The sequence below is a fragment of the Ranitomeya imitator genome, chromosome 2 (genome assembly GCF_032444005.1).
Source record: "Ranitomeya imitator isolate aRanImi1 chromosome 2, aRanImi1.pri, whole genome shotgun sequence".
NCBI lineage: Eukaryota > Metazoa > Chordata > Amphibia > Anura > Dendrobatidae > Ranitomeya > Ranitomeya imitator.
The window spans coordinates 338,427,074-338,454,537 of NC_091283.1; the positions used below are offsets into that span (position 1 = coordinate 338,427,074).

Consider the following 27,464-nt stretch of genomic DNA (forward strand, 5'->3'; position numbering starts at 1 on the left):
ATACGGCGACTTTACAAAGGTATTTCGGCAGCATAGGTGGGGAATAAAGGCTCCAAAAATACACTAATTTAAAGCACAGCTCTGCTTCTATTTAGCGCTATTTTTATATCATCTTGAAAAAACGGGGTGACAGGTTCCCTTTAATATGATGGTTCAGCTTCAGCACCAGTATCAACACTACAGGACTCTGATTCGTTACACTGTGAGCACACACAGGCCTGTACAACCACTCTATTCCTCCAATAAGAACTGTCTCTAAGCTATGCACTGGCGTCAGTGTGCCGAGCGTGGTGGCACCTGTTCTTTTACAATCCCTAATTATATAATAGTCAGCCAATCACAGTATTGCCACTACCAAGATGGCTACGGCATTACATTGACTGGCAGGCAATCCCCTGCATGTTTATTGGCTGTGTGACAGACACCAAACATGTGGAGTGGAGATTCGAACTTCAAATCCGAGCAATGGCTATTGCTCACCGAGTATTTCCAAGCACCCAGATACTCAAGTGATATCAGAGTATCACCAATCACGTTCGCTCATCCATAGCAATTACCCTACCTCATTTTACAACTATCTGATATGTTTTTGTGCAGTTTGTCAATAACACATGCAGTGTCTAACAGTCTGAGTAATTTTTGATGGTCAACAAAATACGATTTTCTAGTAATTTATTTTTTACACTCTACTGTAGGTATGATAATGGTTTCTTTCTGTGTGGGATATTTGATGTTTAAAAGGGATGTCTACTACTTGGACAAACCCTTCTCACTAGATAAAGAAAGACAGAACCAGCTTTTACTATACAAATTCAAGACATGTTTAAAATGATGAATTCTTTATTTTCTTAAGTTAAACTATAGTCATAACAAAGTCTTTTTTTCTTTCTTGGTTGAAATATGTAGGAAAAATGTAATTAAAAATTATAGGGAACATAAGGAAAAGACTAATAGAATACCAAATGCATTTCAAAAGCAAGTGTGTTCTTAAACTTGGTTCATTGTCTCCACTTTTGGACATATCAAACAATAAGGGTAAGTCAGAGAGCAGCGGTGGCCCTAGCTATTTGTTGATGTTCAATACATCCAAAGGCAGGAACAGTGAAGCCAGCGCTGATTTTGTAACAACCTCACATGAGCCCTGGGAACATGAGTGCCAAGACCACTGGAATGACACTGGCACAGAAAATGAGTATGAATATTTTTATTTGAAATAGGCCAAACACAAGGAATGACTAGTAATCGACAACCCCTTTAAGAAATACATTTTTTGGTTAAAACATTTCCCACATTCTGAACATGAAAAAGGATTCTCCCCTGTGTGGGTTCTCAGGTGGTGATCAAGATTCGCTTTCCGGTTAAAACATTTCCCACATTCTGAACATGAAAAAGATTTCTCCCCTGTGTGGGTTCTTTGGTGTATAACAAGATTCCCTTTAAAGTTAAAACATTTCCCTCATTCTGAAAAGGAAAAATGCTTTTCCCCTGTGTGAGTTCTCTGGTGTATAACCAAATCGGACTTCTGTGTAAAACATTTCCAACATTCTCAACATGAAAAAGGCTTCTCCCCTGTGTGGGTTCTCTGGTGCTTAACCAAAGATGATTTCTCGTTAAAACATTTCCCACATTCTGAACAGGTAAAAGGCTTTTCCCCTGTGTGAGTTCTCTGGTGCTTAATCAAATCTGATTTCTGTGTAAAAGATTTCCCACATTCTGAACATGAAAAAGGCTTCTCCCCTGTGTGAGTTCTCTGGTGCTTAACCAAAACTGATTTCTGTGTAAAACATTTCCCACATTCTGAACATGAAAAAGATTTCTACCCTGTGTGGGTTCTCAAGTGGCGATCATGATTCGCTTTCCGGTTAAAACATTTCCCACATTCTGAACATGAAAAAGGTTTCTCCCCTGTGTGCGTTTTCTGATGTTTAACCAAAGCTGATTTTTGTGTAAAACATTTCCCACATTCTGAACATGAAAAAGATTTCTCCCCCATGTGGGTTCTTTGGTGAATAACAAGATTCCCTTTAAAGTTAAAAAATTTCCCACATTCTGAACATGAAAAAGGCTTCTCCAATGTGTGAGTTCTTTGGTGTATAACAAGATTCCCTTTAAAGTTAAAACATTTCCCACATTCTGAACAGGAAAAAGGCTTTTCCCCTGTGTGAGTTCTCTGGTGTATAACCAAATCTGATTTCTGTGTAAAACATTTCCCACATTCCGAACAAGAAAAAGGTTTCTCCCCCGTGTGGGTTCTCTTGTGCTTAACCAAAGTTGATTTCTCGTTAAAACATTTTCCACATTCTGAACAGGTAAAAGGCTTTTCCCCTGTGTGAGTTCTCTGGTGCTTAACCAAATCTGATTTCTGTGTAAAAGATTTCCCACATTCTGAACATGAAAAAGGCTTCTCCCCTGTGTGAGTTCTCTGGTGCTTAACCAAAGCTGATTTCTGTGCAAAACATTTCCCACATTCTGAACAGGAAAAAGGCTTCTCCCCTGTGTGAGTTCTTTGGTGACTAACATGATGTGATTTGTGTTTAAAACATTTTCCACACTTGGAACAAGAAAATCTTTTCTCCACTGTGTGAATTTTTGGATGTTTGAGAAAAGATTTTTCGACGGGAAAACTGTTTCCATATTCTGAACATGAAAATGGCTTCTTTGATTTAGGAGTATTTCTGTTTTTAATGCTTATTTTGTGACTCCAAATTTCCTTAGTTGTCGCTAATGAATCAGAAGACAGGACCTGTTTCAAATGATCAGATGAGAGAACTTTGCTGCAAAGGGATGATGGTATATCTGGAGTAATGGCATTAACTTCAATTGTATCCAGTGGCATCTCAAAATCATCAGATTTAAAAACTGAAGATGTCAGCGGTCTCGCTGATCTCCTGGTACAGTCATCTGCCAAGATATAAACCAATTATTATTTTTGAATGTCATTTAACATTTTTACTTAAACGGTCTGTAAAAATTGCAAGTTATGTAAAAATATTGAATTCTTCACAATGAAAGTTCACAGACTAATAGAAACTCTTATAGGATGAACCAGTGGAGCGTGGTGTTCAACTGTTTTTTCATTCTGCATCCCAAATATGGAATAAAAAAACCACAAAGGAACATAATGTTGACGAACATAATACCAATAAAATTTTCTTTTCATCTAACAAAAAACAAGTCCCACTCAGGTCCATCATCTGTTAGTGGAAAAACAACGGTTTCCACATTAGTATCTCAAAGGCTCTTGAAAAGTAACATGGCTTCCATTAACCAATCCAGCAATAACCACTCTCCCAAAGTAAAATCTCCCCCTCGATTCTGAGCCTTTCAGTGTGTCCAAATCACGTTTTTTGCATTACTATAGTGAGAAGAACCCACTTAATTTACAGTGTGTGTGTCTCCTGGAGAACAATCAGGACACTATGTGTTGGGTAATGAAATGGCATATTTGCAATTTTTTTTCCCACATCCACTGTATGCTAACTTCCGGAAAGTGCCTGTGGAATCAAAAATAGTCACTATTCCAATAGATTAGTTCTCTGAGGGTTAGAATTTCCAAAATGGAGTAATTTAATGAGGATTTCTACAGCTCAGATTTTCTGAAATTGTGTCATATTTGGGCTTCTGCAGATGGTGTGTCACATCTCTTCTGGGATCTGCTCCTATGATGTCACCAGGCAAGCCCTTATTCATACAGCAGGTGGGGCTTGTAATGGAGTAGACATTGGAACCAGAAGCTCTGGATGACATGGGCTCAATTCAGCCACTAAGATTAGGGTGCCTGGGAAAAGTAGTACCATCCAGTCAGGCAGTATGGGTGTATGTGCTGTCCAGCTGAAGTAATCTGCTCCCTGATTCAGCCAATTGGATATATATTCTATGAAGGCTCAAAGCATATTGAACGAAGCTGCCAGATACAGCCTTGTTCTCCTCTGGTTCAGTCCTCTATTCTCAACTCACGGTTTGTGTATTTGTTTCCTGTTGTGATCCCGGCCTGTTTGTGGTCTACTATTATATCTTCTGATTCAGTAGTTTCTCTGCCTTACTAGTTCAGACCCAACTACCTGACTATTGTTCTTCCTATTTCACACCATTGAAGGGCAGGCAACACTGTGGCCCAAGCCAGAGGGTCTCTTTGTAAGTCCACATCCATGTAAAGGTGTTGAAGGGTGATGAGCAAGACAATTCTTGGGATCAGGAAAATGGAGAAGATAGCGCAAAGCATGTTCGTGGTGGCCATCTTTTCAGCTGCCAGGTGGCCACAAACACTGCTCCTAATACATTGTGTCTGCAAGCTACTCAAGTAAGATCTGGATTTAAATAGCTAAATGACGCTCCTTCCCTTCTCAACCCTGAAATGTGCCCAAACAGTAATGTACAACCGTATATAAAGTTTTGTTGGATACAAGAGAAGTTGTAAAACAATTTGTGAAGTCCATCTGTGTGCTATTAGGGTATGTGCACATGTCAGGATTTCTTGCAGAAATTTTCCTGACAAAAACCGGATATTTCTGCCAGAAATCCGCATGCGTTTTTACCGTGATTTTGACGCGTTTTTGGTGCGTTTTCCCCAAATGCATAGAATTGCAGGAAAAACGCAGAAAATCCGCAAAAATAATGAACATGCTCATTTTTTACCGCGATGCGTTTTTTTCGCGGTAAAAAACGCATCCATGTGCACAAAACATGCAGAATGCATATTGTATGCATTTTTAATGAGTTTTTATAGCGTTTTTAGCGCAAAAAAACGCAAAAAAACCTGTATGTGTGCACATAGCCTTACCCTTTGTGAAAATGAAAAAGTAGAAACCGAATTACCAGTAAGACTAATTCCTATGAACCTTCACCGTATCCTCCCAGTATGGGAGGATGTCTCCCCACCCTAATGGGAGACAGGAAACACAAAGAGGTTAAATACCCCTCCCCTTTCTACAACCATCTGTGTTTTTCCAGACACACTAGCATGAATAGTTACCATCAAAGTGCAGGCATCATCCAATAAGAACATCAGATAGGGAGGGAAATTAGTGCTGTCTTGGTAGGTTCCTAGAAACCGAATTACTGGTAAGACAAAATCTTTTTTTTTTAGTCACCTTCCACGACAGCAGTATCAGAGTAATACCAACAACTAATTTCTTAGGGAGGGACCACAGCCTGCAGAACTCGTCTGCTGAATGTTAGTTCACTATTAAAATCTAGTCTGTAGTGTCTGGTAAACGTATGGATACAAGACCAGGTGGCGGCTCTGCATATCTGCTCAGTAGATGCATCCCCTCTCTCTGCCCACGATGCTGATATTGAATGTGTAGAATGAGCCTTCAGTGAAGCAGGAGGAGATAATCTCTGTGACGAGTATGCGAGACAGATAGCTTGATTTATCCAATTGGCGATCGTATTCTTAGCTGCCTTCTTGCCCTTACTCCGTCTTGAGGGCTGAATAAATACGTTTCGGTCAATCCTCCAACCTTCAGTTTGTTGGAGATAGTAGAGAACCACCCTATGTATAATCGAGGGTGTGAAAAGCTTCTTTTGTATTGGAAGGATTTGAGCAGAATGAGGGTAGCACAATATCCTGACCTCTATGAAAGTCCGAGACTACCTTAGGCATAAAGGAGGGATCTAAGTGGAGGATAATGCTATCAGCAGTATCTGTTGCAAGAGTTAAGTTGCAACTGTTAAGTTAAGGTACCGTCACACTAGACGATATCGCTAGCGATCCGTGACGTTGCAGCGTCCTCGCTAGTGATATCGTCCAGTGTGACACGCAGCAGCGATCAGGCCCCTGCTGTGATGTCGCTGGTCGGGCAAGAAAGTCCAGAACTTTGTTTCGTCGCTGGATCTCCCGCTGACATCGCTGAATCGGCGTGTGTGACGCCGATTCAGCGATGTCTTCGCTGGTAACCAGGGTAAACATCGGGTTACTAAGCGCAGGGACGCGCTTAGAAACCCGATGTTTACCCTGGTTACCATCGTTAAAGTAAAAAAAACAACCACTACATACTTACCTACCGCTGTCTGTCCTCGGCGCTGTGCTTCTCTGCTCTGGCTGTGAGCGCCGGGCAGCCGGAAAGCAGAGCGGTGACGTCACCGCTGTGCTTTCCGGCCGCTGGGCTTACACAGGGCCGAGGACAGACAGCGGTAGGTAAGTATGTAGTGGTTGTTTTTTTTACTTTAACGATGGTAACCAGGGTAAACATCGGGTTACTAAGCGCGTCCCTGCGCTTAGTAACCCGATGTTTACCCTGGTTACTGGCATCGTTGGTCGCTGGAGAGCTATCTGTGTGACAGCTCTCCAGCGACCAAACAGCGACGCTGCAGCGATCCGGATCGTTGTCGGTATCGCTGCAGCGTCGCTTAGTGTGACGGTACCTTAAGGCTCTTGCATTGATACAACCTGCAGCTCTCCTACACGTCTAGCGGTAGTAATTGCTACTAGAAAGACAGTTTTAAGGGTAAGGTTTCTTAAACTCATAGATGATAAAGGTTGAAATTGATCTCTGGTTAAGCTATTAAGCAAGAGATTTAAATCCCCAGGGGGAATCCGGCTATGAAGTCTAAGCCGGATTCAAGCTGCCGAGGTCATGAAACACCTTATCCAGCGATGACTAGCTATGTTCTGGTCAAAGAAAGAACTAAGAGCTGACACATGCACCTTAAAAGTGCTAGGTGTAAGACCTAGATCAAGCCCCTTTTGAAGAAAGTCCCAAATCTGAGCAATGTTAGGATGGAAGTGATCAGAAATGTTCGGAGAACACCAGGAAGAGAATTTCTTCCAAACCTTGCTATAAATGGCATTGGTCACTGGCTTACTGCTCTTCTGGAGAGTTTGCATCACTTCATCCAAAAGCCCTTTAGCTCTTAGGACTCTGGCTTCAGTAGCCAGGCCCCAAGGTTTAACCTGTGAAGGTCTGGATGTAACAGGGGACGTTAGGTGAAGGAGGTCATCTTTCTGAGATAGCGGTAGTGGACTTTCCTGGTTCATGTCCATCAAAGAGCTGTACCAACTTCTTCCCTGCCACATGGGAGTGATTAGAATCATGGTGACCCTATTGGACTGTATCTTGTGTAATTTTTGCCAGAATAGGGATCGGTGGGAAGGCATAGGCCAGATTGAACCTCCAAGGGTGAGAAAAGGCGTCTATACCCAATGCCCCATCTGCGGGATTCAGGGGGAAGAACATCTTCACCTTCACGTTCTGGCCATTGGCAAATAGATCCACATCCAGAATCCCCCATCTTGTCACTAGGGATAGATAGATTGCTTGGTCGAGGCATCACTCCCCGGGATGGACGTCCCTTCTGCTGAGGAAGTCCACCTGAACACTGGTGAACCCCTTCAGATAGACTGCTGTGATGGACAGATGTTTCTCTGTCCAGGAAAAAAAATCTTGCAGCGATCCATTTCAATCTGATGTACTTCGTGCCCCCCTGGTGATGGAGGTAGGCCACGTACATGATGACCTTGGACAAGGGTAGATGCGGCTTTTAAAGCTTCCTCTACTGCCTTCAGTTCTCTGAGGTTTGAGGAACTGGACCTGATGTCTGGGGACCATAAAACCTGGAAGTGGGTTTTCTCTACCACAGCGCCCCAGCCTCCCTGACTGGCGTCTGAAGTGAGTATCTCCAGGGGAAGCTGATCCCAGCTGACCCCCGCTGGAGGTTTCGGTAGTTTAGCCACCATGCAAGGGAAGACTTCACATGACCGGGAAGGGGAACTCTCCTGGTCAGAGAATTTTGATGCCTGTCCCAAGAGGAGAGAACATGAGTCTGGAGGACTCATGTATGGGCTTGGGCCCAGGACACTGCCTGGATGCATGATGTCAGTGATTCCAGGATTGACATTGAGTCCCTCAGGGTAGGAGCCCACTGATCTCTGAACTTTGAGATCCTCTGAAAAAGATCAAGGTGACCATCTCCGGGCAAGAAGGGTGCTCCTTTTTCTGAATCTAGGAGGACTCCCAGTAATTTTTTCCTTGGTGAAGGATGAAGATCCAACTTCTCCAGATTTGGGACCCAGCACAGGGATTCCAAAATTTCCAAAGTTTTTGCCACATCTAGATTTAGACAGGGAATAGATGGTGCAACGATGAGGAAGTAGTCTAAATACGGAATGATGCAAATCTCGATGACGAATGAAAATTACTGCTTCTGTCATGATCTTGATGAATACCCGTGGTTTTGATGAAATGCCAAACCGGAGGACATTGAATAGGTAATGGCTGACCCAGTGACCATGGGAAACTGTGAATCTGAGGAATCGCCGATGATCTTAGTAGATTGGCACATAGTAATAGGCATCCTTCAGATCTATCATAACCATTACCCAATCCTGTCCAATGAGTGGGATTGCTGATTTTATCGATTCCATCTTCAACCGCCTGTATGTGATCACTTAATTCAGGGGTTTCAGATTGATGATAATTCTATGCTTCTCTGAGGGCTTCTCGACTAGGAATAGGCGAGAATACTGGCTCCAGCCTATCTCTTGTAGGGGTACTCGAGAGCTCATCTTTGCTTGAAGCAGACCTAACAGTAAGGAGTCTTGAAGGTGTGTATTTTTTAGTGAGGTCATTCTCAGGCATTGAGGGGGGAAACTCTCAAAACTCAATCCATCTCAAATGGCACGGAGGACCCACTGGTTTGTGGACATGGACTGCCACTGAGTGAGGAAGCCCGAGTCGACCCCCGACAGGGAAGCAGTCATTGCTTGTCAGGAGCTTGTTGGTGGTGGGGGACAAGGATAGTTTTACCCTGTCCATCTTTTAGATAGCTCCAACGACCTGATTTGCCTTTGTATTTCCTCTGGGAAGACTGATCTTAGGAGGGATGAAAAAAATGTTTCCTAGGATTTTTCTATTCAGGGAGCGCTTTCATTTTGTCTGTAGCTTTCTCCAAGATCTCATTGAGAGCTGTACCGAAAACATAGTGACCCTGAAAGGGAATGGTGCAAAGCTTAGCCTTAGAGGTGCTCGGAGATTTAGTTTGTGTCAACACAGCTGCATGATTTGCGGCTGGTAGACAGCCTGAATACATGTGGAGATTCCCTAACAAACAGGCGACCCCCTAATGTATTCAGGCTGTCCAGCAGCTGCAAATCATACAGCTGCGTCGACACAAACGAAATCTCCGAGCACGCCAAAATACTCGGAGGACACCCGAGCAATGAGTATACTCTCTCTGAAGCAGAAGCATCGGCAAGGAACCCTCTTGCTTTCTGGATGGGAAGAGTGAGGTGGTCTTCTAATGTACAGAGCCAGCAGAATAAAGATCTGGCGACACAGGTAGAAGCCACGTTTGGTTTTAGCAGATTAGTGGAGGTATCCAAGGATTTTCTTAGCAAGCTCGATCTTACGATCCATTGGATCTTTGAGCAGAGACGAGTCCTCAAACGGGAGAGACGTCTGTTTTGTCACCCTGGATACCTGCACATCTACTTTGGGAATCTCCCATAGAGAACAATCTCCGTCTAGGGAAAAACAATTTTTTAAATTTGACGGAATGCTAAGCCCTTTCACGGGGAGGTCCCATTCATGAAGGATAAGGCTCTGAATGTTTTCATGTATGGGGAAACCCTTGTGATTTTTAGGTTTCAGATCACCAAACATTTCGGAATGTACTGACTGCTTCACTTCCTCCTCCTCAACCGACATGGTGCTTCTCATCATACTAACCAATTCCTCCATATCCTCAGAGGAAAAATAATATTTTTATCATCAGACTTGGGGGTGGAATTGGAACCCTCATTCTACCAAACACCCTCCGAACCAGAGGTACGAACTTCGCCTGAGTCTGAATCAGACTCCACAGGTGTAATCTTCCTTTTCTTAGGAGGAGGGGGTTGTGGTACTGGAGCCTGGGAAAAGGTGGACATAGTCAGTGAAGGGCTGAGAGAAGCTTGGTAGCACATACACCACACCACACTTGCGGCTGGGCACTCTATACTTCTTAGGGGCACGTAGCCTGTCTCCCTAAAGAGAGAAATGTGAACTAAGTCTCCCATTAGGACATACCCAGATTGCAAGGGACATTCATCCACTACCAACATTAGGAGGGTGAATGCTGGGCTCTGCAGAAGCAAAAAGGGAGGTTTTATCGCCGTCCATGGTCAGTCACCAGTGGTCACACAGAGACACAGACAATGGGCCTTACCTGGAGGCATTCCCCGACCAGGATTAAATAACCGAGGTCCCAGCGTTTGATACTTGTGATTCTCCTCCCCCAGGTCGCCTGGGGGAACCCCGAAGGGAACGCCCCAACATGCCAGCAGATCCGGAGCAACCCCAACACATGCCAGGAGCACATGCGTTCCACCATGGAACGCACAGGAAGTGAACCAGAAGTTCGGCCTAACATCACTTCCGGTAAGTGCAGGATTTGGATTCCGCAGGCATGAGGGGAGGAGCAAGTCAGGGAGCTGCAACAGGATCCCGGCGGCACATGACCACCCCACTTTACCCCCCGAGGAGGCACAGGAGGGGCAGGAAAAGGTCCCAAGTCACATGAAGACCATGGAAAAGAGAGCAGCACATGGAGGAGGGGAGCAGAGCAACCGATCTCAGCTGCCTGGCAATACGTAAGTCAGCCTGGGTACTCTAGATTGCCGACCACAGCAGCACCATCAGGAAACCTCTTCATGACCCATAGGGGACAGGAAAAACACTGGTGGTTGTAGGAAGGAGAGGGGTATTTAACCTGTGTTTCCTGTCCCTCATTAGGCGGGGAGACATCCTCCGATACTGCTGTTGCGGAAGGTGACTAAAGAAAATTAGGGCTTCTACTTTGTGGTGATAATTTTAGAATTCTTCACAAAGTTACACGCGTCAGATTTGAAAAATGGGCCCTGATTAGAAACACAAACCTGGCTGCAGGAACAGGTTATCAGAGTATTTTGGGCACTAACTACTGTAGGCAAAAACTGTGACTATAAACAATAACATAGCTACTGAAATGATCAAACTCAACAATCGTCATCAGTAAAAAATGAGTAACTAGTGGTGGAGTAATTACAGAATGGGGCTTGTTGGCAATCTAAACTATCGTAAGGACCAATATTTTCTGTCAGATGAGTTTCAAGAAGATATATAGTCAAAGATAAGAGTAGAAAAAGTATTAGTGCTCCACATTTCAGGAGAGATTGTGCATTAACATGAATTCCTTAGGATTGAAAACATAATGGAATTTATGACTTGGAGTGAATCCATGAAACCAGGGCTCGAGCCATGCCAACATCTTCTGCAGGCATAAATGTATTTCTCCTTCACCTCATTGGGGGACACAGGAGCATGGGTGTATGCTGCTGCCGCTAGGAGGCTGACACTAAGTGAATAAGAAAAAAAGTTAGCTCCTCCTCCTGCAGTATATACCCTCATGGTGGCTCCACAAGAACCAGTTCATGCTTAGTGTCTGTAGGAGGCACACTGGTCTAATTTATCAGACCATCTCTTTTTTTTCCCTACAAAGACGAGATAGGGGCGACGGACCCTATTGAAAGGGTCCGATCTCCCCAAACCAACAACAGACGAGCATGTGGGGTGTCGCCTCCACGAATCCTCTCCTGCAACGCGGGACATTTTGCCGGCCACAGCCCTTTCCACCCTAAGGTAGTGAAACCCTAGGCTGCAGAGAGACGCATATTTAGTCCATGCGGCCCCCACTGCATCACCCATGTTTTTTACTGCGGTGATGGAGGGAGGTGGACGCTCTTCTCCCCTTACAAGAGAGGATGGATTGAGGGTGCCTGCACCGTCCATATTACAGCCCCCCTCCCCTCTGACCTGGATCTTCATGCGGTGAGTATATGAAGAAGGGGGGCTGGGAGGGCTCCTGCAGCGTTCCTATCCGCAGCTTTGCATTCACGCACGCGTCGGCGTTGTAAAATTTACTCCCCGACGTCAGCCTCCATTAGGCTGCAGGCCGGCGGCTCTGCCCCCCTAGTGCACGTTCTTTCAGTGGGCCCGCCCCCAAGCACACGTTTATCTGGTGGCTTCATTCTCCCGGCGGCGCTTCTCAGAGAGGCGTCTCCTTTTGAATCCCCGGGGGCACCATGACAAGCCGCAGATCTCTCTCGATTTCTTCAGGCAGGACCCGGGGTAAGCACTGCAGCCCTATATCTGGATACAGAGGTGTATGTAGGGTTTCTGGCACCCGGGGCAAGAATTCATTTTGGCGACCGCCCCTTACACCCCCCCCCCACCTAAGGACATATGCGACTTTCACACTTAGTCATGTACCGACAAGCTCCTCTCCCTAATGCTCTCAATGATCAGTGAAAAACTGAGAGAAGCAGGAGGGGGGGCAGAGATCGTCAGGTCTCTCACAAAACTAACCCATTGTGGAAAAACCATCCCAACCAGTCCAAATCTAAGGGATCCAGGTACCACAGATTTTCAACAAAGTGACTCGAGGCTCTCTCCGGTCGACACCGATAGAGTAGGCGGAAGTCTGCTCTGTTTTCGTGATGTCTGGCTCTCCGTCGTTCACGATGCATGGGTAAGAGATCTGGTGTCCTCCGGATACAGAATAGAATTTTGCTCCCTTCCCCCAAATCGGTTTTTCCTTTCCAGTCTCCCCAAAGAGGAGGCACATGCCCAATCATTTTTTCAGGCCATCAAATCTCTCCGGCACAATGAGGTTATCATTCCTGTGCCAGAAAACGAAGGATTCCAGGGGTTCTACTCGAACACGTTCGTGGTTCCAAAAAAGGACGGAACTGTAAGGCCCATTCTCGACCTAAAGCTCCTAAACAGGTTTGTAAAAATCAGACGTTTCTGGATGGAGTCCCTCTGTTCCGTCATTTCTTCGATGGAAAAGGGAGAGTTGTTGGCGTCTATCGACATCCAAGATGCCTATCTTCATATTCCCATTTTTCCCTCTCATCAAAAGTTCCAATGCCCTGCCCTTCAGGCTAGCCACTGCCCCCAGGGTGTTCACAAAGGTCATGGCAGGCGTCATGTCCATTCTTCATTCTCGAGGCATGGTCGTCTTGCCATACTTAGACGACCTCCTGATCAAGGGACCATCTTTTCAGGACTGCGAGGAATGCGTCTACATCACTTTGGATACACTGTCTCACCTGGGGTGGCTCATAAACTAGCGGAAGTTTTCTCCCGTCCCAGCTCAGAAAATTTCCTTCTTTGGAATGATCTTGGACACCTCCCAAGGGTTGGTGACTCTCCCTTGAGACAAGGTCCTAACCATTCGTCTGGGAGTCCAGGAACTCCGTCGGCCTATTCCTCGTTCCATTTGTTTCGGCATCAGGGTCCTAGAAAAAATGGTGGCGGCAATGGAAGCTGTTCCGTTTGCCTAGTTTCACTTACGCTCCTTGCAGCATGCGCTGCTGGCAAACTGGAACAAGAGTCCGTTTTCGCTCGACCGCCCATGCTGTCTGTCCGCCCAGATCAGGCAGGCACTCAGGTGGTGGATGCTGAGCACCTCCCTTCTTTAGGGGAAACCCTACCCCCCGGTCCATTGGCTGGTGGTCACTACGCCAGTCTCCTCAGCTGGGGAGCTGTCTTCCATCACCACACGGCTCAGGGTAATTGGTCGCCTCGGGAGTCACGCCTTCCTATCAATCTCCTAGAAATATGGGCAATTCAGTGGACTTTGCGGCACTTCCATCATCTTCTGGTGGGGCCCCAGTCCGAATTCAGTCAGACAATGCCACGGCTTATATAAATCACCAAGGGGGCACCTGCAGCAGAGCAACCATGCGCCAAGTAGAACATGTCCTTCGGTGGGCAGAGAAAAACAACTCAGTGATCTCAGCAGTTCACATACCAGGCGTAGAGAACTGGGCAGCGGACTTTCTCAGCCGACAGGGACTCTCATTGGGGGAATGGTATCTCCATCTAGAGGTTTTTCAGCAGATTTGTCAATGCTTGGAAACTCCGGATGTGGATCTGATGGCCTCCAGGTTGAACACCAAGGTCCCCGAGTTCGTCGCTCGATCCTGAGACTCAAAGGCCATTGACGTGGACACATTGGTCATTCCGTGGAATCAGTTCCGGCTACTGTACGTGTTTCCCCCGTTGCCGCTGCGTCCAAAAATCATCCGGAAGGTCAAAGCAGAAGGGGTCCCAGTAATCCTGGTCATCCCGGACTGGCCTCGTCAGGCATGGTAAGCAGAGCTAATGCAACTAGTTGCCGAGATCCCCTGGCGGCTACTTAGCCATGGTCCGATCTACCACCTGAACTCATTGACTCTGTGTTTAAGGGCTTGGCCGTTGAATCCTGGGCCCTGACTCAGGCCGGGTTCTCCCAGGACGTAGTTACCACAATGATTAGCGCTCGAAAGCCCGCTTCCGCTCACATCTATCACCGCACCTGGAAAGTCTTTTTTCCGTGGTGCAGAGACCACGATCATCCTTCACTCATTTTTTCCATTCCTAACATTTTGGAGTTTCTTCAGGCTGGCCTAGACTCCAGTCTAGCGCCAAGTGCCCTCAAGGGACAGATCTCAGCCTTGTCCATTCTATTTCAGAGCAGTATTGCTTCCAATCTGCAGAGGAAGACTTTCATTCAGGGGGTCTCCCACGTGGTACCGACCTATAGAGCTCCCCTGGGCACCTGGAACCTTAACCTGGTCTTAGGTGTTCTACAGGTATCTCCCTTCGAGCCACTACAGGATGTCTCGTTAACTTACCTGTCATGGAAGGTAGTTTATCTTGTCGTGATAACGTCTATCAGACGCGTTTCGGAGTTGGCTGCTCTTTCCTGCCGAGCTCCGTTTCTGATTTTTCAGCAGGACAGGATGGTTCTAAGGCCAGCCCCTCCGTTTCTCCCAAAGATCGTTTCCCCCTTCCACATTAACGAGGACATTGTCTTGCCCTCGTTTTATCTGGCACCAGTACACAGGGTGGAAAAGGTCTTTCACACTTTGGATCTAGTGAGAGCTCTCAGGAGGTATGTGGTATGTGTTAAGGACAGCACCTTTTTGCCAGACAGATGCCCTGTTCATGCTCCCAGAAGGTCACAAGAAGGGATGTGTGGCTTCAAAGTCAACGATAGCCAGGTGGATTCGGTCAGCAATTCAGGAATCCTATCGCGTCAGAGGCAAACCTATTCCAGCAGGGATCAGAGGTAAGCGCCTCTTGGGCCCTTTGGCAAAAGGCGTCGGCAGAACAGATTTGCAAGGCTGCGACCTGGTCTAATCTATAAACTCAGAATAGAAAACATGCACCACCACGAATCAATATATGAAAATATACAACTTTTATTGAAATAAATATATAACGATACATGGGATGTGGCAGGGGTTAAACCAGAACAAGGGCGGAAACACAACAAGGGGGCCAGGCACCAGCAGGTGTACAGAAGTATGAAGGGTTAATTAAGGTAACTCCATATTGTGCCAGTAATCAGCATAAGTAACCAGTCAAGAGTACAAGTGCACACCTTATGACAAACACAGATCAGAAAGGCTGTATACCATATCTGAAGATAGTAAAAGGAGTAGAGAACCGAATCAAAAAAACATAATAGTTACCTGCTGGTGTCTGGAGCCGTGTGTCCCACCTTCCCCAACGCGCGTTTCGGCGCTAAAGCCTTCTTCCGGGGGAGTGGCTTCCAGACATGAGGGGCTGTGTTAAAAAAGCCGGTCGGCCAATCAAAGTGAACCCTATTTCGCTGCTTAGAAATGGCGCATGAGGCATCGGCAACCCTGAGCATCAGCGTCACCGAGGGCGTCAGAGAGGGGCGGTCCGAGTCCGAGGCCCCGCCCACATAAAAACGTCAGCATGGATCCGTGACCCGGAGAGCACCCAACTCACAGAGACACAGTCAGCGGCGCCGAACACAACAGAGGCCGGCCCACATGCACACAAGCAGGATGGTAAGATGCACATTAAAAGAGGTCAGTGAAGGTGCAGTGAGATATAATGCATGTGATAAATATATAATTTATACAAATCCGTCCTGCCAAAGGAACTTATCCGTAAAGGTGCATGGCAGCAGGATTGATGTGTGACATATAAAAACAGATACATAGTTGTGGAAGCATAATAACTGTCACCAAAGACACACATAATATAAAATACATAAAACTGTGCATAGAGCATAACCTGCACAGATATATAAAAATTACAATATCAAATGACAGTGAGAATAACGTTGAACCCAGACCTGGTCTAATCTGCATACATTTTCAAAACATTACAATGTGCACACTCAGGACTCAGCTGAGGCGAGTCTGGGGGGAACAATTCTGCAGGCGGCGGTAGCACACCTGTAGACAGTTGATATTTGGAGCTTATTCAGTTGGGTCAATTTTCCCACTCAGGGACTGCTTTTGGACGTCCCATGGCTCTGTGTCCCCCAATGAAGTGAAGGAGAAACAGGGATTTTTGTGTACTCACCGTCAAATCCTTTTCTCCGAGACACTCATTGGGGGACACAGCTCCCACCCTTTGGCCTGATGGCTCTGTTTTGAGATTTTGAATCTTTTTACACATGTTGTACCTTGTATTAAATATTATTTTCTCCAACTGCTTTTGCACTAAACTGGTTCTTGTGGAGCCAGCATGAGGGTATATACAGCAGGAGGAGGAGTTAACTTTTTTTTTGTATTCACTTAGTGTCAGCCTCCTAGCGGCAGCAGCGTACACCCATGGTCCTGTGTCCCCCAATGAGTGTCTCGGAGAAAAGGATTTGATGGTGAGTAGACAAAAATCCCTGTATTACAGCCATCAGACATGCACAGCTTAGGCTAGGTTCACATTGTGTTAACAGCAGCCTGTTCAACACATGCATTAACGGGCTGCTGTTAACGCAAGTGCCGACATGACATCGCACTAGCGCAGATAGAGCTAGCAGATGCTCTATCTGCTCTAGCAGTGACGGACCCGGAAACTCTGCAGCCCGCGTCCCAGGGTCCATCACTCTATGACGGCACATCGCTAGCGCACGCCCATTATGGGCGTGCGCTAGTGATGCGTCCGACATTGGACTTAATGGCGGCGTTAACGGACTGCGTTACACCGCGTTATGCCACGGTGTAACGTAGTCCGTCTAACGGACGCCTAAAACGCAGTATGAACCCAGCCTTAGAGATATATCATGAGAAAAGTGTAATATTTTTTATGAGATCCGGTGTCCCTCCCGGTGTCCGTCCATCTTCTCCATGGGCACGGCCATCTTCCAAAATGGGGGCGCATGCGCAGTGCGCCCGCCGAATCTTCTGGCCGGCAGATTCATTCCAGGTACATTTTGATCAAAATAAAAAAAATAATAAATAAACCCCCCCTTTATCACCCCCATATGTAGGGACAATAATAAAATAAAGATAATATATTTACTTTTATTTTTCCGTTAGGGTTAGAACTAGGGTTAGAACTATGGTTAGGGTTAGATCTATGGTTAGGGTTAGAACTATTGTTAGAACTAGGGTTAGGGTTAGAATTAGGGTTAGGGTTGCAATTAGGGTTAGAATTAGAGTTAGAATTAGGCTATGTGCACACGGTGCAGATTTGGCTGCAGATTCGCAGCGGATTGGCCGCTGCGGATTCTTAGCAGTTTTCCATCACGTTTACAGTACCATGTAAACCTATGGAAAACCAAATCTGCTGTGCCCATGGTGCGCAGGTGAATCCGCAGGTGAAATCCACAGAAAAAACACTGGAAATCTGCAGGTAAAACGCACTGCGTTTTACCTGCGGATTTTTCAAAAAGTGTGCGGAAAAATCCTCACAGGAATCCGCAACGTGGGCACATAGCCTTAGGGTTAGGGTTGGAATTAGAGTTAGGGTTGGAATTAGGGCTAGGGTTGGAAATAGGGTTAAGACTAGGGTTAGGGGTGTGTTGGGGTTAGGGTTGTGGTTAGGGGTGTGTTGGGGTTAGGGTTGTGATTAGGGTTATGCTAGAGCTGGGATTAGGGTTAGGGGTATGTTGGGGTTAGTGTTGTAGTTAGAATTGAGGGGTTTCCACTGTTTAGGCACATCAGGGGTCTCCAAACGCGCCACCATTGATTCCAGCCAATCTTGCGTTCAAAAAGTCAAATGGTGCTCCCGCCCTTCTGAGCCCCGACGTGTGCCCAAACAGTGGTTTACCCAAACATATAGGGCACAAGTGTACTCAGGAAAAATTGCACAACAACTTTGGGGGTCTAATTTCTCCTGTTACCCTTGGGAAAATAAAAAAAATGGGGGCAGAAAACTTATTTTTGTGGGATAAAAAAATATTTTTTACTTTCACGGCTCTGCGTTATAAATTTCTGTGAAGCACTTGAGGGTTCAAAGTGCTCACCACACATCTAGATAAGTTCCTTGGGGGGGTCTAGTTTCCAAAATTGGGTTACTTGTGGGGGGTTTCTACTGTTTAGGCACATCAGGAGCTCTGCAAACGCAACGTGACACCCGCAGACCATTCCATCAAAGTCTGCATTTCAAAACGTCACTACTTCCCTTTCGACCCCTGACGTGTGCCCAAACAGTGGTTCTCCCTCACATATGGGGTATCAGCGTACTCAGGACAAACTGGACAACAACTTTTGGGGTCCAATTTCTCCTGTTACCCTTGTGAAAATAAAAAATTGCAGGCTAAAAAATAATTTTTGAGGAAAGAAAAATTATTTTTTATTTTCACCACTCTGCGTTATAAACTCCTGTGAAGCACTTGGGGGTTAAAAGTGCTCATCACACATCTAGATTAGTTCCTTGGGAGGTCTAGTTTCCAAAATGGGGTCACTTGTGGGGGAGCTCCAATGTTTAGGCACACAGCGGCTCTCCAAACGATTGGAGCTAATTTTTCATTCAAAAAGTCAAATGCCGCTCCTTTCCTTCCGAGCTCTGCCGTGCGCCCAAACAGTGGTTTCTGACCACATACGAGGTATCGATGTACTCAGGAGAAATTGCCCAACAAATTTTAGGATCCATTTTATCCTGTTGCCCATGTGAAAATGAAAAAAATGAGGCTAAAGAAATTATTTGTGAAAAAAAAGTACTTTTTCATTTTTACGGATCAATTTGTGAAGCACCTGGGGGTTCAAAGTGCTCACCAAACATCTAGATAAGTTCCTTGGGGGGTCTAGTTTCCAAAATGGGGTCACTTGTGAGGGAGCTCCAATATTTAGGCACACAAGTGCTCTCCAAACGCGACATGGTGTCCGCTAAAGACTGGATCCAATTTTTCATTCAAAAAGTCAAATGGCGCTCCTTCCCTTCCGAGCCCTCTCGTGTGCCCAAACAGTGGTTCCCCCCCAACATATGGGGTATCGGCGCACTCAGGACAAATTGTACAATGACTTTCGGCGTCCACTTTCTCCTTTTACCCTTGGGAAAATAAAAAATTGTTGCTAAAAGTTCATTTTTGTGACTAAAAAGATAAATGTTCAATTTCCCTAGTCACCTTCCATGACAGCATAGGAGGATGTCTCCATTCCCTAATGGGGGACAGGAAGCACAAGAGGTTAAAAGGCCCCTCCTACCTCCTATTCGCCAGTGTCTTTCCTGTCCCCATGGGGCATGGAGAGGTTTTCGTATGCTGCGTGGCCGGCGACTGCAGTGTAAATAGTTTTTCCTGCTGAGCAGTGGTTGTCGTGGGCTCTGCCTTCTTCCACGTCATGCTGCTCCCGTCTCCCCGTGATACGGGACCTTTTCTGGCCCACTCACGCCTCCATGGGAGGTAAAGCAGGCCAGTGATCCCCAGCGGTGGCCTCCTTGAGCTCACCGGCTTTCCTCCTCCCTCCGCAGTGATGTTCGGCATCCTGGAAGTAACCTCATAGCTGCGCGCATGTCACTTCCGGTCCTGTGTTCCACTGCAGTGGAACGCATCCACTTCCAGATTCTCGACCTCTGGACACTGCAGAGAGCACACCATTCCACGTGGAGGCCTGCTCTCGGACCCCGGGAGGAGGAGGGGAATAGTTTCATCCGTGCTGGGGGCAGGGTTTATTTCTATATAAACCTGCCTGAAGACACCTCCAGGTAAGACTGATCCCTGTCAGTATGGATGGTGCTTCCTGCCCTGCATCTGCGGAGCCCAGCGCTGCCCCAGCTCCAGTAAGTTTGTTGCGGGGTGGGTCCAAGGCCAGGGGTAATAAGGGGCCCCCTTTGTACACCGCTCTCCCTCTTATTGCAGGGAGAAAAGTCTGCCCAAAAAATCCCGGCCAAAAAATCTTCAAAATGCGCAATCTGCAATCTAAAGCTTCCCTCTCTATGGGAGAAAAAACTCTGTCAGGGGTGCACGGATAAAGTGGTCAGAGCAGAACAGCCCTCCCTCCTTGACAAAATCCATGCCCTAGTTAAACATGAAGTGTAATCCTCTCTAGCTGCCTTCAATCCTCCACCTCCACTGCCATGTCCATCTGCTTCTAAAAAAAGGAAGATACATATTGAAGATTCTTGCTCTGAGTCTGATCACTCATATTCCTCTTCTTCGGAGAAATGGGGTGAAGCTTCCACGTCTAAAATTTCAGATGCGAGAAAGTATCTTTTCTCCTCTGATTACATTGAGGAGTTAGAAATGGCTGTAAGTAACACAATGGGGTTACAGGAGGAATCTGTCTCTCAATCCATACAGGATGAAATGTTTGGAGGATAGATATCAGAGACACATTTGGGGTTCCCGATGCATAGGAACATTCTAGATTTAATATCTCAGGAGTGGGAGCTCCCAGAAAAACGCCTAACCACTCCCTCCGAAATGAAGCACCGTTTTCCCTTAGAATCGGGTTCTCCTTTATGGGATATACCTAAAGTAGATATACAGGTGGCAAGAGTAGCGAAAAAAACTTCGCTCCCCTTTGAGGACTCCTCTCAGCTGAGAGATCCGCTGGATAGAAAAATGGAGAGCTTATTGAAAAAGTCATGGGAAAAATCCACCTCAGGGTTAAAATCTAATATTGTTGCCACCTGTGTTGCCAGAGCTCTCTCACGTTGGATGGATGAGCTGGAAAAACATATCTCCCAGGGTACGTCGAGAGGGGAACTTCTAGGCTCTCTTCCCATTCTCCAAAAGGCTTCTGCTTTTCTGGCTGAGGCCTCTATGGAGTCAATTAGAATAACGGCCAGAGCCTTAGTCCAGTCTAATTCTGCCCGAAGAGCCCTCTGGCTCAAGATGTGGAGCGGTGACGTAACTTCAAAAATTAATTTATGCTCAATTCCCTTTAAGGGCGATTATCTTTTTGGTCCTGCTTTAGACAAAATTCTGGAAAAGGCCACAGATAGAAAAAAGGCCCTTCCAGAGCAGAAACCTGTCAGAAAATGTTTTTTTCGTGCCCCCCAGTCTAAAACCTCCCAAACAAGAGGTAAGGGGAAAACCGGGAGATGGAGCTATGCCAAGGGTAAGGGGAAAAATATCCTTATTCCCCAGCAGCAGCAGCAACAGCCCCAGCAGGATAAACAATGACTCCATCCCGGTGGGGGGGGGGAGGCTCGCAAATTTTATTCATCAATGTCGGGCCATCAACAGTTGTCAGTGGGTCCACAATGTCATTCAGGAGGGCCTCCTGATATGAATTCATATCTTCCCCCCCTTGGAGTCTGAAGATAACCTCCCCAACGTCACAGGGAGAGCATACATTGATGATGACAGGCATCGGAGATCTCTTAAAATCAAATGCAATCTCCCCGGTACCCCCCGAAGAATGGGGTTCGGGTCATTACTATCGTCTCTTCCTGGTAAAAAAGCCATTGGGGGATGCACGAGTTATAATAAATCTGAAAAACCTCAATTTTCATATTCAATACCGAAAATTCAAAATGGAGTCAGTGAAATCTGCTATTCCCCTGATAGGTCCGCTTTATTTTATGGCAACCATCGACCTAAAAGATGTGTATTTTCATGTGCCGATTCACCCCCGGCACAGGAAGCATCTCAGATGTGCAATACAGTACAACCAGCAAGTGAGACACTTCCAATTCAATGTACTTCCTTTTGGGATTTCTTCAGCACCGAGAGTACTCTCCAGGATAATGGCAGAGGCGGAATCATATATCCAGAGACAGGGAGTCTGTATCGTTCCTTACCTGGACGATCTGCTTATCATAGCTCCCTCGGACCAGACTCTCAGCGATCATGTTTCAAAGACTCTCGACATTCTCAGAACCCTTGGGTGGCCCCCAAATCTAAGGAAATCGCAGCTTCAACCTTTCAAATCAAGGAAGTTTCTGGGAGTTCTGTTAGACTCTGTAAAACAAAAATCCTTTCTCCCGGAGGATCACTGCCAGGCTGCAATCAGAAAAATTGCAGACTTCAGAGAAGAGAGATCCCCGACTCTTCGAAAGGGCATGTCAGTCTTAGGGTACCGTCACACTATACGATTTACCAACGATCACGACCAGCGATACGACCTGGCCGTGATCGTTGGTAAGTCGTAGTGTGGTCGCTGGAGAGCTGTCACACAGACAGCTCTCCAGCGACCAACGATGCCGAGGTCCCCAGGTAACCAGGGTAAACATCGGGTTACTAAGCGCAGGGCCGCCCCTGATGTGCCTAAACAGTGGAAACCCCCCAATTATAACTGAAACCCTAATCCAAACACACCCCTAACCCTAATCTCAACGGTAACCCTAACCACACCTCTAACCCTGACACACCCCTAATCCCAACCCTAGTCCCAATCGTAAATGTAATCCAAACCCTAACCGTACCTTTAGCCCCAACCCTAACCCTAACTTTAGCCCCAACCCTAACTGTAGCCTTAACCCTAGCCCCAACCCTAACCCTAACCTTAACCCTAACCTTAGCCCTAACCCTAATGGGAAAATGGAAATAAATACATTTTTAAAAATGTTTTAAATTTTTTCTTAACTAAGGGGGTGATGAAGGGGGGTTTGATTTACTTTTATAGCGGGTTTTTTAGCGGATTTTTATGATTGGCAGCCGTCACACACTGAAAGACGCTTTTTATTGCAAAAAATATTTTTTGCGTTACCACATTTTGAGAGCTATAATTTTTCCATATTTTGGTCCAGAGTCATGTGAGGTCTTGTTTTTTGTGGGACGAGTTGACGTTTTTATTGCTAACATTTTCGGGCACGTGACACTTTTTGATCGCTTTTTATTCCGATTTTTGTGAGGCAGAATGACCAAAAACCAGCAATTCATGAATTTCTTTTGGGGGAGGCGTTTATACCATTTCGCGTTTGGTAAAATGGATAAAGCAGTTTTATTCTTCGGGTCAGTACGATTACAGCGATACCTCATTTATATCTTTTTATGTTTTGGTGCTTTTATACGATAAAAACTATTTTATAGAAAAAATAATTATTTATTTATTCTGAGGACTATAACATTTTTTTTTTTCGCTGATGATGCTGTATGGCGGCTTGTTTTTTTGTGGGACAAGATGACGTTTTCAGCGGTACCATGGTTATTTATTTCCGTCTTTTTAATCGCGTGTTATTCCACTTTTTGTTTGGCGGTATGATAATAAAGCGTTTTTTTTTGGCTGTTTTTTTTTTTTTTTTACTGCGTTCACTGAAGGGATTAACTAGCTGGACAGTTTTATAGGTGGGGTCGTTACGGACGTGGTGATGCTAAATATGTGTACTTTTATTGTTTTTTTTTTTTTTAAAGAAATGTATTTATAGGAACAATATTTTTTTTTTGGGGGGGGGGAATTTTTTGGGGAATGTTTTTAATTTTTTTTTACACATGTGAATATATTTTTTTCACACTATAACATTGCCCCGGGGGGGGGGGGGGGGGGGCATCATTTTATAGTGTAAGATCGCTGATCTGACACTTTGCTGTGCACTGTGTCAGATCAGCGATCTGACATGCACAGCTGTGAAGCCACCTCCCTCCCTGCAGGACCCGGATGCCGCGGCCATCTTGAATCCGGGCCTGCAAGGAGAAGGAGGAGGTAAGTGACCCTCGCAGCAACGCGATCAGTCTCAGGGAAGCCCGCAGGGAGACCCCTCCCTGCGCGATGCTTCCATATACTGCCGGCACACCGCGATCATGTTTGATCGCGGTGTGCCGGGAGCGGTCCGTGACCGCTCCTGGCACATTGTGCCGGATGTCAGCTGCGATAGGCAGCTGACACCCGGCCGCGCTCCCCCCGTGAGCGCAGCCGATCGCTATGACGTACTATCCCGTCAGTGGTCATACGGGCCCACCCAACCTCGACGGGATAGTACATCAGATGTCAGAAAGGGATTAAGTACAAAATTGGCTGTCACTAAGGAGTTAATGTTGCCGATCATAAACGTGAAGTTTGGCCAGAAAGACTGGACCTGGTCTTGTAGGGACCATGTGACCACTCTGCTCATTCTTTTCGACCTCTCTGCAGCTTTTGACACTGTTGACCACCGTCTCTTACTCTCTAGGCTCCAGTCACTAGGCATTAAAGATACTGCCTTCTCCTGGTTCTCGTCCTATTTTTTTGACTGCTCCTTCAGTGTTTCATTTGCTGGCTCCACTTCGTCCCCTCTTCCTCTCAATGTCGGGGTACCTCAGGGCTCAGTCCTTGGCCAACTTCTCTTCTTCTCTCTACACTGCCCCAATTGGATAGACAATCAGCAGATTTGGCTTTCAGTACCATCTTTATGCCGATGACACACAACTATTTAATTCATCCCCTGACCTTACTCCCGCTGTACTATTATTATTATTATTACTACTATTACTCACCCGGGTAGTCATATGTAGGAATCTCCTCCTTACACCACTCATCACCCCTCACATATATCTCTGTAGTATTAATATGGGTCAGATCTTCACCCTGAAACAAATATTGTAAAAGTCACAGACAGACGGAGAAGTCACATCTATGATCATCTCTAATCCTGCCATCTCCACCATTCTCATAACACAAGTATAAAACATATAATACTGGTGGATAAAACAAGACTGAGCACAAGACCTTCACAGCCGTCTACACATCATAGGGGAGATCTCATGACACCTTCACTCCAATTACCTGATAATCCTGAGGACCATTGGGATCTTCTTGCTTACAGTCCTGAGGAAGAAGAGGATGGGGACATCTCTCTGGTGTTGTCCTCTTACTGGATAGATCTGGAAGAAACACATACAGGGACTGAATTCATTCTTTACATACAGATAATTATAAGCCGTGTGTATTTAGTCCTATCTATTACCTGGTGATGTGAGGGGCTGGGGAACCTCCATCATGATGTCCTTGTACAGATCTCTGTGTCCTTCTAAATACTCCCACTCCTCCATGGAGAAATAGACAGCGACATCCTGACACCTTATAGGAACCTGACACATACAATGATACCGTCATCCCCGATCCCTTCATAGTGTTACTGTATAATGTCCCAGCATTCCCAGCAGTGTCACCTCTCCAGTCAAGAGCTCAATCATCTTGTAGACGAGTTCTAGGATCTTCTGGTCATTGATGTTATCATGTATCAGCGGGTGAGGTGGAGGCCACGTGATTGGGCTCAGGGGTCTTCCCCATCCCTCAGACACAGGGTCCTGACAGCGCTCACTAGAGGTCTTCTTCACTACTGTGTAATCCTGGTTATGGAGAGACACATTAATAAATCTCACTACAGACATTTCCAGAGTCCTCACCTCTTCAGTTCTGTCCATCTGTTATTCCCATAGATAAGAATGATGTAACGTGACGTCATCAGAATCTCTCACCTCTCCAGTAAGCCGGAAGAGGATCTCCATTGTGAGGTGTATTATCCTCTCCGCCATCTTGTCTCTGTCCATATCCATCTTCGATGGGTAAATCAGGAAAGTTCTCTTATACAGAAGATTTTCACTGAGAGGATCCGATATTGTAGAGACCTGAATGAGAAGAAGATTTAACATCATAAAAATCCTGTGTAATAATACAAGTATTGGAAATATTAAAGGAAACATATGAGGAGATATTCATTACACGTGTCATCTTTTACTATGGCTCTAGAAACATCTTTGGATAGATTCCGTCACTAACCCCATCACCACTGGCCGTCTATATATTTCCCGTCTTCCCCGCACTGTGATTTTCTATTACGTTAGATCTCAGGTCTGATTCACACACAGAAGTTTGAGGCTTTTATAAAAGCTTTTTTGTGAGAACAACAAGACAGGAGATATTTGATAATGTCTCCATGTACAGTGTTTTACAATGTTTTATTTTCACTTTATACTATATTGTTGTTTTTTTACCTTTTTCTTGTAGGCTTCCATATATAACATGAAAAACACCCTCCAAAAATTGGGGCTGGAGGTACTGTGAGAACATTATACTGTGTGTGGGAACCAAGAAACTGGCACTGTACGGTATCAAGAATGGGGATAAGTGAGGATTTATTTAGTGGCTTGGGTGGAAGCATATTGTGTGGGGCATCTTGTACTATCATTTTGTGTGGGGGAATGTGGGAACATTGTGTGTGGGGGCCAAGAAAGGAGCACTATACTTTGAGAGTAATACATGTTTCCTTGGTTCCTGTTTTTCATAGTTGGGTCTTTTGTATCAGCAGAAAAGGAACAAAACCATTGTGATTCTTAGGCTAGGTTCCCATTGCGTTAATGGGACCGCGCTAACGGACAGCGTTGCACGGCGAAATTAACGCCGTGCAACGCGTCCGTTAGCGCGCCCATTAACAGCAATGGGGACGCGCATCACTAGCGTGTGCCATTTTCGGCAGGCGCTAGCGATGTGCCGGTGTTTTGTGGCGCGCCGCGGAGATCTGCGAAAGTGGGGACGTTTAACGCGACCCCTTTATTTCACATTGCGTTAGCGCAATCCGCTAGCGCTAGGCGCTAAACGGATTGCACTAACGCAATCTGAACCTAGCTTTATAAGGAGACAACACAAAACCCCCTAAATATAACATTTTATAACAACCCCACAATCTGTGACTCTTCAGGGTAAATCGCTCTCTCACCATTGGATTAGAGCTGATACTATGAAGCTAAAGGGACTAAACAGACTTTCTGTCACCTCCATAAAGGGGCACTTTTCCATGTTTGTCAGAACTGTCCGAGGATTATTAGAGGGGATAGTTTCCCCCAATTAGAGGGGACACCTGTGGATATTGGGGTCTTTACCTGCTACAGTCCTGGTGGGATTTACACAGTAAAGTGGTGGAATCACTCCCAAAGGGTTAAAAGGTGTCTGTAACTTCAATGTCTCTCTATGAAGCTTCTTCTCTGAACTTTCTTCCTCTGTTTTCTGCCGTATTTCTATTACTCTCCGGAATCAGGAATGTATTAAGTCCTATAGAAACTGCGGAGAAAGAATCATTTCTAATTCTGTGTTTCCAGGATTCTTCTTGTGGGAATTGGCTGCGATAACCCCTGTGCAATATATTTCTAGTATTAATGTGCCAGTGTGAAGGAAATTTTGTTAGGATAAATCTATCCCTGTATGTGTTGCATCCATTCCCAATTAGGCTAAGTATTGGAGCACTCAAAAATGATACTGCACACCTTGGTTAAAGAATAACACTCCACTAACCTATAACTGTCACCTTTCCTGCAGTTAGGCCAAAATTTGAGACATCTGGTGTTCAGTTCGTCACACGCATAGCAAACCACACATACTCTAACCTGCCATGTTT

General features: G+C 45.7%; 1 pseudogene; it reads right to left on the bottom strand.

Annotated features, from left to right (window-relative positions):
• Positions 1-1,190: 1,190 nt before the first annotated feature.
• Positions 1,191-27,355, bottom strand: LOC138663650 (zinc finger protein 271-like; annotated as a pseudogene).
• Between the last annotated feature and the right edge of the window lie 109 nt (positions 27,356-27,464).